Raw genomic sequence first — 19,264 nt, 5'->3', positions numbered from 1 at the left:
ATTCACTTAGCTCGAGTGAAGGAATAGAGGAAAAAAACTCAGAATTTCGAATGGTTTTTTTTGGCTACTTCGACCACCGAATGGGCTATTTCGACCTTCGACTTCGACCTTCGATTCGAACGATTTGAACTAAAAATCGTTCGACTATTCGATAGTCGAACTACTGTCTCTTTAAAAAATACTTCGACCCCCTAGTTCGCCACCTAAAACCTACCGAGGCCAATGTTAGCCTTTGGGGAAGGTCCCATAGGCTTGCTTACAATTTTCTGATCGAAGGATAATCCTTCGATCGATGGATTAAAATCTTTTGAATCATTCGATTAGTCCTTCGATCGAACGAATTGCGATAAATCCTTTGACTTCGATATTCGAAGTCGAAGGATTTCAATTTGCCCCTAGGGATTTGTGAGCCTATAATAATTACTTATTTATAAGCAGCCCTGGTGGGCCTTCCGGCCCAGACCCGATCCCCGCCGGTGCTCCCCCAGGCTGCAGTGTAGGGGCCCCTGGGGCGCCAGCCCCGATGGGCCCTGCTCCCACCAGTCCAACCATGTTTATAAAGCCTTAGCTAGTTATAATGACACCGGGTGTCCATTTATGCAGCACTGACCAACCTGAAACTAAATCTTACGTTATATTGTTACCCCCATGTGTAGCACCTGTAGGATATACAACAGGAAGGATCTACAGGGGAATTCTGTAGGAATGCTGGAGATTACTGTGCTGGTAACATCAAAGGTCTGCCTTGGAGGGACAACAGCTACTGAATATGTTTATTATATATAAATATATTGTATTTTACAAAGTATCTCCAGGATATGCAGCCCTCTGGCTTTTTTTGACCATGAGCTCCAAGCATGCCCTGGAACCAATGAGTTGCACTTCAACAACCCCTTCCAACCGTCCAGCACCCTTCCCTTTCTGTTATACATGTTATTTGTGTTGCCAATTGCACGTGATTATTATGTTCATCACAAAGGGAAACCATTTAAATAGATAAAGATATAAAAATAGAACATTAAATATAACTTCCTCTTTATAGTTACAATTTCTAACGTATGAGGTTGAAGAACCCTCAGGTCCTCACCATTAGCTCTTCATGAGTTATGGTTTCAATTGTCATTTCTCTCTAAAACCCCATTAGGTTCCCTTATCTATTCATCGTCCTGTGCTTTTGTAAACTCATATTTGTTTTTATGAGTGGGAATGATACATTTAAATATTGAGGAGGTCATTTTGGCTCGTTTGTTTCCCACCAGGGTTTTGCAGAAACTTTAATTTATTGCATTGTCCCCCCAAAGAGCACAATAATAAAATGGAAACAAATGCAAAGTGTTAATTTTATTTACATTTTGGACCATAGAAGGACAAAGTATTCGTGGTGAGCACCATATACTACATTCTCTCCAGTCTTATAATAGACTCTGTAAAATATATCCTCTCATTAAACAAATTAGCTTTTAACTAGGAGTCACAATACTTGGGCCAACCTAGGGTTTGTTCAACCATTGTCGATGGGCCGAAAATATGTATATAGTTTGAAGTAAGAAGATTCCACCCTCAGAGACAGGGCTTCAACACAATGTCTGGTTTGGACAGGCCAGATGCCATCTCCTAGAACCTATGATGGTCTACTTAAACTGTCCTCTCATGGCACACACCTTCTTATCTAAACATAAAATTGGAAAAGGTGACTGACCAAACCTGGAACATATGGCCACCTATTGACAACAGAAAATTCCCACTTCCACCCGTGACCAACAATGGACTAGTGGTTATAGAAGGAAGAGCCTCCAACAATTCAGTTCACCAAAACATTACTCTTGACCAGAGGAAATTATGAGGGTTTGTCAAAAGAAGAACTAAAACCTAGTGTCACGATTGGTACCCAAAATCCAGAAGCAATGCTAGGCTCCCTGGTCTCGGCTCTTGCTTCCGCTTTTATCAGCCGCCTTTCACCTCAGGAGGAGCCCTCGGCTAATTGGATGCCGCCAGGTCTTATTAAGAGAGGAGCCAAGCTAAGGGTTCTGGACAAGCAGAGGGACACAATCGTTAACTAAGTCTTTTTGGACAAAAGATCACAGTTCAAGGAACAGACAAAAGCGTAGACTAATCAGGCCGGGTCGGTGCGGGGCGAATACAAGCAAAGTCAGACAGGCAAGGGTCAAAACCAGAAGATCAAATCAGAATCAAGCCAGGCACGGGTCGGGTAACGGATTTCGGAATAGTCGGATAACAGGTAGAGGTCGGGATCACAGAAGTCAGCAAAGTCAGGCAGGGTCAAAACAGGAATCAGAATACAAACAGAACGCACCCAGGAACTCAGAAATGGAACCTAACAACGGGCAACGAAAATTACACAAAATTCCCTTTAAATATTTGGCGCCATTGCTCGTTGACGTCATCACAAAAGCATCAATGCGCATAGGAAACGGGTATCCCCGCTGCCCCACTAGACCACCAAGGTGAGTTTTCCTTACACCTAGAAGCTATTGGAAGGGCTATGCCATGTGAAGCTGTCACATAGTCACTAGGATTCACTTCTGCCCCATTCTTCAGAAGGTAGAGCAAGGTAAGTAGCAAAGTGATTTACATGGATACCTTTGGTTAGATCCTATCTAGGGCACCTATCTGCAATAGTGTGTATCTTCTCCCTTTGCCTTTGTAGCTTTCAACCGGTTACTCTGGTTTCCCCCGACACTCCAAATACCTACAGGCAGGTTACCCTTAGTGTGTGTGAATGTGATAAGCAAATGGGGAACTTGAGCTGTAAACTTTACTGGGGACATGATATAATGATATTGAATCTCTGTATAGGAAAGTGTAAATGTGTCAGAACTGTGAACTTTGTTGGCGCCGAAGTAGTGGAATATTTTGAGTGGAAACCAAAATATGGAAACTCAATATGATGCTATCATGTTTGAAACATTATTAACTAATTATTACTGGCAAACCATGTCTGATCAATAGCAGGTTGGCAACTGGTTGAATGCAGTGGAGTTTTTACAAAAGGGATAGTTGTATTTTATAACCACTAGAGAACAAAGTAATGAAATCATATATTGCATAGTGGTTAATTTTAGTCTGTAGTATCAAAATCAGTGAACTTCGTTCCTGGAGTAGTTCCCCTTTAATGGCAGGTGTGAGCAACCTATTTATATGCTATAGGTACTATTATACTTAATAAGGGATGGAAAAGTAGTTGAGCCCTTGCCATGAAGTGTAGATTTTGTTTGTCAGGGCAATTAATTGTGCAATTAACGCTACTGAGTTATGTCACAAGAGATCCCTTTCCATGATTAGCCGGTGTATAAATACAACTGAATCCCAGCACCGCACTTGTATTCAGGAATTTCGGGACCAGTGCCAGACCGTGCCAGACCGTGCCAGTATTGTGAGTATAGATATGGCTCTTATTAGAACAACTGCTTTTAAATTGACATTTTTTTTGGGGGGGGGACATAATACAATCAATAGTTCTCAGAATTAAGAGTAAATATTTGAATTTTGCAATGAAAAATACCTCAAGAAATTCAAGATTTTTTTCACTAGAAAGCATGAATATTTAGAGGAGAAAGAAACCTAGTCGGCACAAAAACCCTCCCCCCCTCCCGTGTGTTGCCCACCCTCCCTCCTCCCCCCTGGCCTACCCGTCCAGCTGGGCAAATGCCCCTAACTTGTTACTTACCCTTCTGCGCAGGTCCAGTCTACGGAGTTCACCGACGCCATCTTCTTCCAATCGATCTTCTTCCTGCTTTGACCGGCGCATGCGCAGTAGGAGCATTTCGCCGGTACGATCTACTGCGCATGCGCCAAAAGTCACGAAATCAGAAAACTTTGTGACTTTTGGCACATGCGCAGTAGATCCGTACCGGCGAAATGCTCCTACTGCGCATGCGCCAAAACGCCGTTCAAAGTAGGAAGAAGATTGCATGGAAGAAGATGGTGCCTGTGAACTCTTTGGACTGGACCTGCGCAGAAGGGTAAGTAACAAGTGAGGGGCATTTGCCCAGCGGGACGGGTAGGCCGGGGGAGGAGGGAGGGTGGGCAACACTTGGGAGGGGCGGAGGGTTTTTGCGCCGACTAGGTTTCCTTCCTTTTCCTACCTTTAAAGGAAAAAAACCTCAAATTTTTCAAGATTTATTATACCCCAAGGCTGCTAAAAGTCAGAATCCGAAAATACTCCATCTCCAACTTGCCAAGGTCCTGTAATAGTCAATGGCAAAGGTCCTATGTCAAATTTGAAGATATCATGGTCTGCACTGAGTTTCATCCAAAAATCCAAACAATTCGTGGGTTGTAGGCAATAACACGAAAGAAATTTTTTCCCAAACTGATGGGCATTTGGTCTGGCTTTTTTTTTAATGAAATAAAGAGAAATATTTGGATTTAATAAATAACTCCCTTACTGAACGATTTCCAAAAATTATGTATTTCTAAAATAGATTGCGCAGTGGAATGCATTTTCTTGTGGGCATAACACAAATGATAACATGCTGGTGAACATGCACAATCCCAAATCTCTTGCATCCAATATTCCTAATGGAAACGTATTTTCATGATACATATTATGTCTGTTGACTTATGAGGCACAAATCAAGTGTTGCGTTCTGTTGAACTGTAATTTGCATATTTTTCTCTAATTGCCACTCTCCTTATACAGACCAGAGCCCTGAATACTGTTGTCTCCAACCGCAGGCGTCGGGATAGTTTATCAGTTGTTGGTAGAAGGACTACTGTTGACCACAAACATAAAGAAGATGGTAAGTTTATCATCCAAAAACATCAATTGTTCCATTTGTCATCATAAAGGGGTAAAAGGTGTAATTGAAAATTCGAATTTTCGAATTTCTTTTATGGTCAAAACTGTCAAATTCAACTAGGGAATTATCCAAACTCGTTTTTAGTTTTTAAAAAAATTCAAATTCGATTTTCGAGATCTATCATATTCTAACTCTTTAAAAATTTGACTATTCACCAGTTAAAACCTGCCAAATTACTGTGTAAGTCAATGGGAGAGGTCCAGGGATCAATTTGGAGATGTTTGTAGTCTTCCTGACAATTGAGTTTTTTTTGGAGAAAAAACTCGAATCGAGTTTGATCAAATTCGATTTGAGTTTTCAGGTTGTTTAAATGTGTCCGAGTTATACAAATTAGATTTTTTTAATACATTTCCCCAAGTCTAGTTTTGAATTCATTTGTATTTAAGAGAGTTTAAACTTGACCCTTGATAAATGTGCCTCAAAGTGTCTGTATACATAAACTGAGTCATAAATGAAAGATCATCAACAACCGAAAATGTTTCCTTCAATGCATTTCTTTCTTTGTAGGATTGCTTCTTCTAGAAGTTTCTGCAGTGAGAGATGTCTAACCGGTCGGAATCCTCTGAGTTTGTCCTTCTTTGCTTTCCAGGACTCCAGCAGAAGTTCCAGATCTTGGTGTCCATGACAATGTTCATTGTCTATATCAGTACATTGTCCGCAAATGGTGTTGTGGTAGGGCTGATGATTTTGAAGGAACATCTCCGCCAACCCATGTACATGTTCATTGGGAACCTTGCCCTTTCTGACCTTCTGTTTGACACCATCACGTTGCCCAAAATCATTGACAAGTATTGGTTTGGAGACGGGAACATCTCATTCTTTGGGTGCTTGTTTCAGCTTTTCTTTGTTCATTATCTGGCTTCTGTAGACATCTTCATCATGATGCTGATGGCTGCTGATCGTTACATTGCTATTTATGAACCACTCAGATATTCCACAATAGTCAGTCAAAAAGATACAACCATTCTCTGCTTTGCATTCTGGGTGTTATGTGCTTTTCCTTCAGCCTACGCAACCTTGATGGCTCTTAATGTGTCCTACTGTGGTAGGAATAAGATTTATAACTGTTTTTGTTACAGCAATGTCGTCTATGAATTAGCTTGCTCGGATGTCTTTCTGTCCGACAAAACCTTTTAATTATCTCCATGTTAATTCTCTTTGTTCCATTAGGTTTCATTATATTGTCCTACGTCATCATTATCAGGACAATCTGCATATCAACATCCTCTGATAATTGGTATAAGGCCTTCTACACTTGTACCACCCACCTGTCGGTCATTGCTTTGTACTTCACCCCAAGGGTCATCATATATACGTCCAACTGGGTCAAGTTAACCCTCAAAGTCAACCCTAAAAGTCTTAATTCTATGCCTGTACTCATACACACCCCACATAGTCAACCCAGTGATCTATTGTCTCAGAACTAAGGAAATCAAATTAACTCTTCGGAAAATCTTTATGAAGACATAAAACTAAAGGAGGATGTTTACACTCTGCATTGTATCTTGTTTCTGGAAGTATATAGTACATGATATTAGTAAAAACCAGCAAAAACTGTTGTAGCATGAGCAAGAATACCCAAGTGAGATTTCTGTCATTGGTGGGCTTATTTATCAAAAATCGAATTTGTACTAGTTTTTTCTTCTTTGTATAAACATTTTTAAAAATTCTCACAGTTTAAAAAAATTCAAATATTTGCTATTTATTTAAGAAGCCAAATTAAAAAAAATCAATTGAATACAATCCTGGGAGAATTTGTTGAGTTTACAAACTCAAAAAACGTTTAAAGAAAACCCTCAAAATTATCAAATTTTAAAAAAGGGGCTTCAAATTTGCCTAGGACAGCTCCCATGGACTTCTACATGAACTCACATGTTTTTTAAATGAGGAAGTTTTACATTTGTGTTTTTGGATTTCTTAATAAATACCAAATGTTTACATTTTTGAAAATAAAATTTGAATACATGTAAAGGACCTGTTATAATGGAAAGGCCGTCTCCCATAGACTCCATTTTATCCAAATTTGTATAAATGATTACCATCTTGTTCTTGATCAAAACTAAGATATAATTAAAGGGGACCTGTCACCCAGACATAAAGAGCTGTATACTTAAAGTCCTTTGCAAATTAAACATGAAATCCAAATGATTTTTATTATGAAAACATCCATATGTGTTATAAACTCATTTAAAAGATTTTGGTATGATGCAAAGCTTGCCTTAATAAGTGTCTACAAAATGGCAATCACTGCAGGTGCTATTTCATTGGCATTTGAGGATACCCTATAATTTAATTTAAATGCAGATAAAGTGCTTATAAACCCAAGTCTACGGGCTGATTTTTGGTTTTCCTATATTTCCTAAAACCTTTAAAACTTCTGAAAACTTGTAATACCACCTTTAATACAAAAATCCACCAATTAAAAACTAGTCCATAATCCTCGAAAATCACGAAGGCAAGAAACTTCACGCTCAGAAAAATTTAAGAGAGACTTGATATATACCTGAGAAAGGAAAACCAAGAGAAGCTTTCCATAACATTTCCCGCAGAAATGCACCGAGAAACAGAAGAATTTTTAAAATTTTGACATTTGGCCACTTGATAGGGATGATCAGTTAATTTATCTGATTGGGATCTAAGGGGCAGATTTATCAAGGGTCGAATTTCGAAGTTTTGTTGAACTCCCATAACATCGAAATTCGAATAAAAAAAGACCAGTCGAAATTTATTTAAAAATCTTATAACTTTGGGTGAATAGGCTGTATTCGAATCGTTCTAATCGAATGTTTTAGTACATTTGATCGAATTCGAAACTATTTGCCCCAAAAAATTCCACCAAATGACTCCAAATAGGTTCTAGGAGGTCCCCCATAGGCTAAAACAGCAATTCAGCAGGTTTTAAATGGCGAATGGTCGAAGTCAAAGTTTTAAAAAGACAGTACATGATACATTTTGATATTCGAATAGTCAATTTTTTTTCAAATTCGAATCGAATTTTGGCCTATTCGATATTCGAAGTGCACAAAAATAGCTTGAATTTTGAATTTTTTTACTTCGAATTTTCACTTCCTGACCGTTCATAAATCTGCCCCATAGGGGCCGATTCACTAACTTCGAGTGAAGGATTCGAAGTAAAAAACTTCGAATTTCGAGTAGTTTGTTGTGCTCCTCGACTATCGAATTGGCGTAAATTCGCCTGAGTAGAATGATTCGAATAGATCGAGAATAGATCGACTATTCGCCCATTCGATAGTCGAAGTACTGGATCGAGCGCAAAAACGCTGCGACTATTCGCCCATTCGATAGTCGAAGTACTGTCTCTTTTAGGCGTGTTTTCCACTTTTTTGATCGAATAAAAAGGCATTCGATCGAATGAAAATCCTTCGAGCGAATATTCGATCGAGCGCCTATTCACCTGGCGAATATTCGCCAATTCGGCTATTCGCCAGCGTGTAAATTCTCCCAAATTGCCTATTCGATTCTATTCGATTCTATTCCCCAGTCGAAATTCGAGGGATTAAACCCCTCAAAATTCGACCCTTGATGAATTTGCCCCTCCCTAAATGTTGTGGAGATACCTCCACGCCAATATTACAGCTAAAAAACTCTCATTTGTTGGTTCAAGAATACAATTATAAGTGGCGGAGTGAATTATTTGCAGTGTAAACAGTGCAATTTAGAAACAAAAAGTAAACCATAAAAATCACGTCAGAATCCCTTTAAGCCAAATATTTTGGGGCGAAATATACATCATTGTTTAGACATTGACCTTGTGGTTTTTTTTTAAAACAAAACTAAAAATAGTTGTGCAAGGACTGAAAACAAAATTTGTTGTGTTGCTTTCGAAGCTGGTAGTTCTAGTTTCTGTTCACTATTTATAAATTGTGTCTATTTATAAAGGGGCCCATTTACTTAGCTCGAGTGAAGGAATAGAGGAAAAAAACTTCGAATTTCGAATGTTTTTTTTGGCTACTCTGACCATCGAATGGGCTGCTTCGACCTTCGACTTTGACCTTCGACTTCGATTCGACCTAAAAATCGTTCGCCTATTCGACCATTCAATAGTCGAAGTACTGTCTCTTTAAAAAATTCTTCGACCCCCTAGTTCACCACCTAAAACCTACTGAGGCCAATGTTAGTCTATGAGGAAGGTCCTCATAGGCTTCCTAACAATTTTCTGATCGAAGGAATATCCTTCGATCGATGGATTAAAATCCTTTGAACCCTTTCGATTTGAAGGATTTAATCGTTCGATCGAACGATTATTCCTTCGATCGTAGGAATAGCGTTAAATCCTTCGACTTCGATATTCGAAGTCGAAGGATTTCAATTCGGAAGTCGAATATCGAGGGTTAATTAACCCTCGATTTTCGACCCTAGTTAAATTTGCCCCAAAGTGTCTACAAACTTTAGTAGAATTATTGCTAAAATGTCCATTTCATTGACTTTCCCAGACTTATCGATGGGTAGTAAAATATTGAGGGCTTCTCATACCCAAAATGCTGTAGCCAAATGATGAGAATTTTGCCAAGGCTGAGATGGTGAACACATTTCAAAAATACTTTGTTTAGAATTGAGTGTAAACATCTTTATAAATTCAGAGAAGAGTTGGGGGGAAAAACAGCAACATGAACAGATGAAGTCTATAAACAGAAGTCAACCCAATGGTGCCCACTGAGGATAAACCATGAATCCAATAAACTTTCATCTAAAATCTCAGTTTTAGTTCTCATTGAAAATATTACGCCAGTTTATCCAGTGTTTGAATCTACCAACTTATATTATATTATACCCGTTCTCTAGACCTATTCATCATGAAACTATTCAAGCATATACCTGCGTACATTTGAGGCAGGGTCCCAGAAGAGACTGAAGGTCCCAGAAGAGAAGCCCATTTGCTGAAATTCCAAATCAGTTGAAAACGATGTGACTCGTTCACTCATCTCTAGGCGTCACCTATGGAAATGTTTCCATTTTAGTTAATGATACAATACATGTTCCCTTTGTTCGGGTTTCTCCTGGTAAGAAACAAATATTAGAAACATATTTTACTCTTTTTTATCTAATAAATACATTTATTTAGCTGTTAACGTTTTTCTAATCAAATCTTTATATTGGCCAGGGTCTTCTGGGCTTCACATGCTATTGGAGATCATTGAGTCTCTTTCTGGACTGTTTATCTGTCAATAAGCCAAGGTGGGCACCTCGAGTTAGCTAGGATCCAATCTAGGGTGACAAATAGTTGCCCCAATTTTCAAAAAAATTGCAAGTGACTTTACAGTGAAGGCAGTGAGGATCTACAAGGCAGGGGGAGAGCAGTGGCACACTGGGGGTCATTTATCAACACTGGGCAAATTTGCCCATGGGCTGTAACCCATGGCAACCAATCAGATTGCTGCATTCATTGTTCTACTTGCAGTTGGCTTTAGAAAGCTAATCAGTGATTGGTTGCTATAGGTAACAGCCCATGGGCAAATTTGCCCAGTGTTGATAAATGAGCCCCAATGTCCCCAAGAAGGTCGTTACATTGACCATTTGCAACTGCCTATTACAATTTCTGAAGTGGCATTGCCAGCGAAGAGTCATTAAACAGTAGTAATTATCTGCATATCTGGCTGAAAGGTTCTCTTTATTCTGCCAGTGGGCTCCTGCCAACATATAGGCTACCTATAAAACATGCTTTATTCATTCAGTTTACAGTTGCCTCCTGCCAAGTGCCCAGGTTGACAATAAAGTGCTGGCCATTGACTATAGCAGTACTAGCCTAGCATTCTATGTGGTCCCTCGCTAAAGCCTACTCAGAACATTAACTGAATCCTAAGGATCTTGGTTTACTGGAGTTATTGAATCTCTAACTATTCTGCGGTCCGGCCAATTAAAGTTCTGACACATGAGCCCATGCTCTGGCTACTTATTGGATAATGCTGGTGATACAGAACTGACAGTTGAGGCGAGACATTTTCAGAGCCGTTGCCCTACAGGAAGTTAATGATTCTCCACCATCCGACCTTTACAGCCGGCAATGGCCTACGTTATCTGCTGCTCTCTACTGACTGACAATAGATAACCTGTAGCCTGTGCCTCGGGTACATAGATACCTGATATTATTTTATGGAGGTGCTTCTACATTTTCTTAAAGGAAAACTATACCCCCCAAACAATGTAGGTCTCTATTAAAAGATACTGAGTAAAACAGCTCATGTGTAAAACCCTGCTTCATCTAAATAAACCATTATCATAATAATATACTTTATTAGTAGTATGTGCCATTGGGTAATCATAAATAGAAAATTGCCATTTTAAAAAATAAGGACCGCCCCCTGAGATCGTAAGATTCACTGTGCACACATACAAACCACATGTAAGGTCACATGAGCCAATTAACTGACAGAGTTCTGCCTTTTGCTTCCTCACTTCTTCCTGTTACAGTTAGTGTTGTAGTATTTCTGGTCAGGTGATCTCTGAGGCAGCACAGATAGAGTCACGAAATGGTGGCTCAAGGCAAATGATGTCAAAGGGCAATATTTATGTAAATATATATTCCAGTTTGGTAAGATTCTTTAATATGTCATTCAATTTGATATAAACTATCTGTTGCTTAAGTATTCATTTTGGGGGTATAGTTTTCCTTTAAGCTACTGATTGCTACCTATTATATTGACATGTGAACTTCCCTCTGTTTCATATATGTGAGAGGATCAGCCCCAGAAGGGCCACCCGGGGTAATGACATTCACTAATCACTACTGTAGCCCCCATGGGAATCTTTTACAGAATTCCAAAAAACCCCAAATTGTCAGTTTATATGGGGAGGAGACGTCCCATTGCCACTGACAAACCCATAGGTAGAAATAGCATTCTCCTGTCTGTGATATATATATATATATATATATATATATATATTCAGTGACTTCATGTAACCCCCAGCAATATATGACACTGTGGCCCCAGCATTTTATAACACAGTAGTTTTTAAAAAAATACAGGCCTTTCCTGACAGTTGCCCCAGCATTTCATGGCACAGTGTCCCCAGCATTCTATGATATAGTAAACCCAGCATTTCATAACCTGGTGTGATAGATCTTACAGACAATGTCCATCAACTCCAGCCCAACTGTAAGTAGAACAATGAATGCAACAATTTGATTGGTTGCCATGGGTTACTGCCAGGGATAAGTCAATTTTTTTTGCCATAGATTTCAATGGGAGAAAAAAAAATGTTGCCTGTCAAAAAAAAAAGTTTGCTTTTTGAAAAAAAAACAAAAAACTTGATGCCCATAGTCTTTTCGATGAATTTTCGGTGGTGGGGAATTTTTGGTGAAGTGAAATGGGTTAAATTTGCCCAGTGAAGATAAATGACCCCCAAGGTTTTTCCCATAGACATACATTGTTCTAAATTTTATATAGTGAGAAAAACTCAGGGCTTTTGATTCTGGTGGACTTTGGAGCAGACCAAAGGATCAGATCAGTGATGGGACTGGCGAGACGGAATAAGCTGTTTGTTGGTTGTCTGACGCTTTATTTGATTGTGTCTCACACACACACACAGCAACCATCTCTGTTTAACAAACCTCTGCAGGTTTAATTAAATTCCAGCTTACTGTTATTCTTGGGAGCAAATATTAGTTTAACCTCAATGGGGAAGTGCTGTTACTTTACTTCCAAATGCGGCTTGTAGACATCTTTTCTGCCAAAACTAGAAATGCTATCTAGTTACTAAGGTGGGGTTTCCCAGCAACCACAGTGATTTGGAGGCTACATCTCTATTCCTGGTATTAATTCACCAAGTTATTGATCATTTTTCTCTCCTACCCATGATAACATGTCAGAAAAGTCTACGGAAGTTTCACCAGAAAATCTTCAGACGAAGATTGGCCTTAATATTAGGAAAGGACAATGACCACCACTGGGGTGTTGGTGGCTAATAACTGATGACTGAGAGCAATGATATACAGGTATGGGACCTGTTATCCAGAATGCTCAGGACCTGGGGTTTTGGGGATAAAGGATATTTACGTAATATGGATCTTCATACCTTAAAGGGGTGGTTCACCTTCAAAGGGGGCCCATTCACCAAGCTTGGGTGAATGAATAGAGGGAAAAAAGCTCGAATTTCGAGTCATTTTTTGTGCTCCTCGACTTTCGAATTGGCGTAAATTCGCCTGAGTAGAATGATTCGAATAGAACGAGCGCAAAAACGCTGCGACTATTCGCCCATTCTTTAGTCGAAGTACTGTCTCTTTTAAAAATACTTTGACTGCCTATTTCGCCAGATTAAACCTACCGAATTGCTTTAAAAGCCTATGGGAAAGTCCCTTTGGCTTGTTTTCTAAGTTTTTGATCGAATACAAAGGCATTCGATCGATCATTCGTTCGAATGAAAATCCTTCGATCGAATATTCGATTGTGTGCCTTTTCGCCTGGCGAATATTCACCCATTCGACTATTCGCCAGTGCGTAAATTCGCCCGAATTGCCTATTCGATTCTATTCCCCAGTCGAATTTCGAGGGATTTAAAGGATAAGTAAACCTTTAAAATAAGTGAATGTAAAATTGATGAGGGGGCTATTCTAAGCACTTTTGTAATGTACATTCATTATTTATTTTGTTTTTATTCCAAGATATTAAGGGATACATGTACTGTTAATATGAATGAATTTTGTTACAACAGCGCCACCTGCTGGTCAGTTTCCCACCAGTCTGACCAGCAAGTAGTCAAGGAAGTTGTCAAAAAATGTTTATTAGGAGGTGTAGAGCCTAACGCATTTAGTGCCAAATGGACACTTGCTCATTTTCTTTAGACAAGTTTTAAAAATGCCTCCAAGTAAAGTCTATGGAAAAATAGATTGTTCTAAAGTCTTAGGGGCAGATTAACTAAAGGGCGAATTGTTGCCAGTGACCGTTTCGCACACGTCGCACCACTTTGCTACGTGGAAATGCGATACGAATGCGCTAAATCACTAGCATGCGAAGTTGCGCCCTGGGGCCGAACGCTGATGACTTATCGCTAACGTTACTTCGGCAGTGCGAGCATTTCATAACGAAGATGCGCTAGCGTTTTTGTGCCTAAACCGGTTACCTAAAAAAAGTTTGTTACTTTTGCAGCCAATCCCACTGAAAAAAGGAAAAGTCGCCAGCGTTTTTTGAACTTTGATGCATTTTTGGCTCACAGGATTTGGGGCCCATTTACTTCGTTCGAGTGAAGGAAAAGAATAAAAAAAAACTTTGAATTTCGAATGGTTTTTTTTGGCTACTTCGACCATCGAATTGGCTACTTCAACCTTCGACTACGACTTCAATTTCGAATCGAATGATTCAAACTAAAAATCGCTCGACTATTCGAACAATAGTCGAAGTACTGTCTCTTTAAAAAAAAAATCGACCCCCCTACTTCGCCACCTAAAACCTACCGAAGGTCCCCATAGGCTTTCTAATGTTTTTTTGGTCGAAGAAAAATCGTTCCATCGATGGATTAAAATCCTTCGAATTGAACGATTTTTCGTTCGATCCTTCGATCAAACTATTTGCGGTAAATCCTTCGACTTCGATATTCGAAGTATTTACATTCGGCAGTCGAATATCGAGGGTTAATTAACCCTCGATATCCGAACCTATGTAAATCTGCCCCATAATGTAAGTGACAGAAGATTGAGGAAGATCTCGCTGCTTTATAGGACTTCGTCTGGTCTGAGGTGGCAAAGTCAACTCCGGTGAAAGAGCTGACGTTCAGTAAAATCCGCATTATAGTGAATTTGCGGAGTAACGTCCATTAGTCAAAGTTAGAGAATTCGCTCTTTAGTAAATCTGCCCCTTAGAATTCCTTCTCAGTAAAGTGCATTGGAAAACTGGTTTTGAGACAGATTATTCTTAAGATTGGCTTGAGAATTGTCTCCAAGTAATTTAGATGAGAAAACTAGAGATTAAAACATTGTTCTTTAGACTGGTCTCTCAGTTGCCTCCAAGTAAAGCCTATGGGAATACTGGTGAGAAAAACAGATTAAACTAGACCAGGGATCCCCAACCTTTTTTTACCCATGAGCCACATTTAAATGTAAAAAAAAGTTGGAGAGCAACGAGGGAGGCACCGAATCCACTATTTTGGATTTGGCCGAACCCCCGAATCCTTTGTGAAAGATTTCGCCGAATACCGAACCAAATCTGAATCCTAATTTGCATTTGCAAATTAGGTTTGGGAAGGGAAAAACATTTTTTTACTTCCCTTTTGTGTGACAAAAAGTCACCCAATCTCCCTCCCCGCCCCTAATTTGCAAATAAGGATTCAGTTCGGCCGGGCAGAAGGATTCTGCTGAATCCGAATCCTGCTGAAAAAGGCCGAATCCCGATCCCAAACCTGTATTTGGTGCAACACAAGGATGCAAAATGTTCTTGGTGCTGCAAATTATGGGCTGTGATTGGCTATTAGTAGCCCCTATGTGGATTGGCAGCTACAGGAGACTCTGTTTGGCAGGACACCTGGTTTTTATGCACCAAAACTTGCCTCCAAGCCTGGAATTCAAAAATAATCACCTGCTTTGAGGCCACTGGGAGTAACATCCAAGGGGTTGGGGAGCAACATGTTACTGGTTGGGGATCACTAGACAAGACCAAGGATTGTTTCCAATTAAAACTCATATCTATTCCAGCCCATATCTACTGTGGATTTGTAGGTCATTAATACTCATAGGGGCAGTTCCATGTAAATTGGCCTCTAATCTTGAGGAAAGACCTGGGTATTAACAAAAAATCACATATATTTCCTCACTGGACCCAAAGGAAATCTGAGCCCTGAACAGAAATGATCCGATGGCAGTGACTTACCGAGTTGATGATCAGCACTTGGAAAGAACATTCTCAGGCACGTCCAGCAGTTTTATACCCCCATCACCCTGCGCACAGAGCAGCGTTTATGAGCGAAACAACACGGAAGTCGAGGTCATTTGAGGCATAAATGTGTCACTCGATGAAGCGGCAGAACGAAGTGTTGAAAGGCGGGTGCAACTGGGAATGGCTCTCTGATTGTAAATTGGGATTGTTCATTAACAAAAGAAACATAAAAAAAAACTGAATTTCCACAGCCTTCTGCATTGGTGGCATTTCTCCCTCCGATATAAAGGGAATGTAAACTCAAAAATAAAATGTTGCATAATAAAAGAACTGTCAAATATTACAACAAGTTGTGGATGGAGGTCATTAAAATAATATATTTGTAAGGTTTTTCAATTATTTCACTTTTCTGTAGTTAATGGTCTCTCGTATCCATCATAAACACCCCTCTTTATTCTGCCAAAACCCTTATATCCCCAATACCCACCCCTTTATTCACCCAACCCCCTTTATCAACCTGCCACTCCCATTAATGCATGTCTCTTGTATAAAAAGGGGGATATGATCACTATATATAAATATATAAGGGGGATATGATCACTATATATAAATATATAAGGGGGATATGATCACTATATATAAATATATAAGGGGATATGATCACTATATATAAATATATAAGGGGGGTATGATCACTATATATAAATATATAAGGGGATATGATCACTATATATATATATATATATAAGAGGGATATGATCACTATATATAACTATATAAGGGGGGTATGATCACTATATATATATATATATATATATATATATAAGGGGGATATGATCACTATATATAAATATATAAGGGGGATATGATCACTATATATAAATATATAAGGGGATATGATCACTATATATAAATATATAAGGGGGGTATGATCACTATATATAAATATATAAGGGGATATGATCACTATATATATATATATAAGAGGGATATGATCACTATATATAACTATATAAGGGGGGTATGATCACTATATATATATATATATATATATATATATAAGGGGGATATGATCACTATATATAAATATATAAGGGGGATATGATCACTATATATAAATATATAAGGGGATATGATCACTATATATAAATATATAAGGGGGATATGATCACTATATATAAATATATAAGGGGATATGATCACTATATATAAATATATAAGGGGGTATGATCACTATATATAAATATATAAGGGGATATGATCACTATATATATATATATAAGAGGGATATGATCACTATATATAACTATATAAGGGGGGTATGATCACTATATATATATATATATATATATATATAAGGGGGATATGATCACTATATATAAATATATAAGGGGGATATGATCACTATATATAAATATATAAGGGGATATGATCACTATATATAAATATATAAGGGGATATGATCACTATATATAAATATATAAGGGGATATGATCACTATATATAAATATATAAGGGGGATATAATCACTATATATAAATATATAAGGGGATATGACCACTATATATAAATAAATAAGGGGAATATGATCACTATATATAAATATATAAGGGGATATGATCACTATATATAAATATATAAGGGGGATATGATCACTATATATAAATATATAAGGGGGATATGATCACTATATATAAATATATAAGGGGATATGATCACTATATATAAATATATAAGGGGATATGATCACTATATATAAATATATAAGGGGGATATGATCACTATATATAAATATATAAGGGGATATGATCACTATATATAAATATATAAGGGGATATGATCACTATATATAAATATATAAGGGGATATGATCACTATATATAAATATATAAGGGGGATATAATCACTATATATAAATATATAAGGGGATATGATCACTATATATAAATATATAAGGGGATATGATCACTATATATAAATATATAAGGGGATATGATCACTATATATAAATATATAAGGGGGATATGATCACTATATATAAATATATAAGGGGGATATGATCACTATATATAAATATATAAGGGGATATGATCACTATATATAAATATATAAGGGGATTTGATCACTATATATAAATATATAAGGAGATATGATCACTATATATAAGGGGGATATGATCACTATATATAAATATATAAGGGGGATATGATCACTATATATAAATATATAAGGGGATATAATCACTATATATAAATATATAAGGGGATATGATCACTATATATAAATCTTTTCAATATAAATTATATAAATTAACTGTTAGTATGATGTAGGGATTTATATTCTGAGATAATTTGCAAAAGGTTTCCATTTTATTTTATTTGTGGTTTTTGAGTTATTTAGCTTTTTATTCAGCAGCTCTCCAGTTTGTCATTTCAGCCATTTGGTTGCTAGGATCCAAATTCCCCTAGCAACCATATATTGATCTGAATAAGAGACAGGAATATGAATAGGAGAGACCTGAATAGAAAGAGGAGGAATAAAAAGTAGTAATAACAATACATTTGTAGCCTTACAGAGCATTTGTTTTTTAGATGGGGTCAGTGACCCCCTTTTGAAAGAGTCAGAAGAAGAAGGCAAATAATTCAAAAAAGATAAAAAAGAAAAAATGAAGACCAATTAAAAAGTTACTTAGAATTAGCGATTCTATAACATACTAACAGTTAATTTAATTGACTGCTTCTCCACTCACATATTGTAGGAATTAACTGATTGTTTTGATTGCTATTATTGTGTTTGTTTGCCGCACAGTCTATTGCTGCCCTCTACTGGTTAAACTGTTTACTCATCATTTTTGCTGATGGAAACAGATTGTAGTAAATATAATAATCTCCAGGTTTAAAAATCCAAAATTTCCAGCCAACTTCCTGCCAGTGTCTATTCACTCTCCCTGCTGTTTGTATTTAGTTGTGACCAGCCAGTAACTATAGCAGGGTGACACCCCAATGTTTCTACATATCTGTAACCTTGTTATGAGCTAAGGGGGCCCAGTCTGAAGGTCAGTTAGGGGGAAATTTGGGGTGAGTGCTTATTTGTACCCTGGGTACCCCCTGGAACTATAGCAGGGTGACACCCCAATGTTTCTATATATCTGTAACCTTGTTATGAGCTAAGGGGGCCCAGTCTGAAGGTCAGTTAGGGGGAGATTTGGGGTGAGTGCTTATTTGTACCCTGGGTACCCCTGGAACTATAGCAGGGTGACTGTTACCCCAATGTTTCTATATATCTGTAACCTTGTTATGAGCTAAGGGGGCCCAGTCTGAAGGTCAGTTAGGGGGAGATTTGGGGTGAGTGATTATTTGTACCCTGGGTACCCCTGGAACTATAGCAGGGTGACACCCCAATGTTTCTATATATCTGTAACCTTGTTATGAGCTAAGGGGGCCCAGCCTGAAGGTCAGTTAGGGGAAGATTTGGGGTGAGTGTTTATTTGTGCCCTGGGTACCCCTGGAACTATAGCAGGGTGACTGTTACCCCAATGTTTCTATATATCTGTAACCTTGTTATGAGCTAAGGGGGCCCAGTCTGAAGGTCAGTTAGGGGGAGATTTGGGGTGAGTGT

General features: G+C 38.2%; 1 pseudogene; it reads left to right on the top strand.

The window, feature by feature from the left end:
- The first annotated feature begins 5,345 nt into the window (after window positions 1-5,345).
- Window positions 5,346-6,500, top strand: LOC108710076 (annotated as a pseudogene).
- The last annotated feature ends 12,764 nt before the right edge of the window (window positions 6,501-19,264 follow it).

This window comes from Xenopus laevis, chromosome 2S (genome assembly GCF_017654675.1).
Source record: "Xenopus laevis strain J_2021 chromosome 2S, Xenopus_laevis_v10.1, whole genome shotgun sequence".
In the NCBI taxonomy this organism is placed as follows: Eukaryota; Metazoa; Chordata; class Amphibia; order Anura; family Pipidae; genus Xenopus; species Xenopus laevis.
Note: the sequence above shows the minus strand (reverse complement) of the source record. Positions and strands in the feature narration are given on the sequence as shown.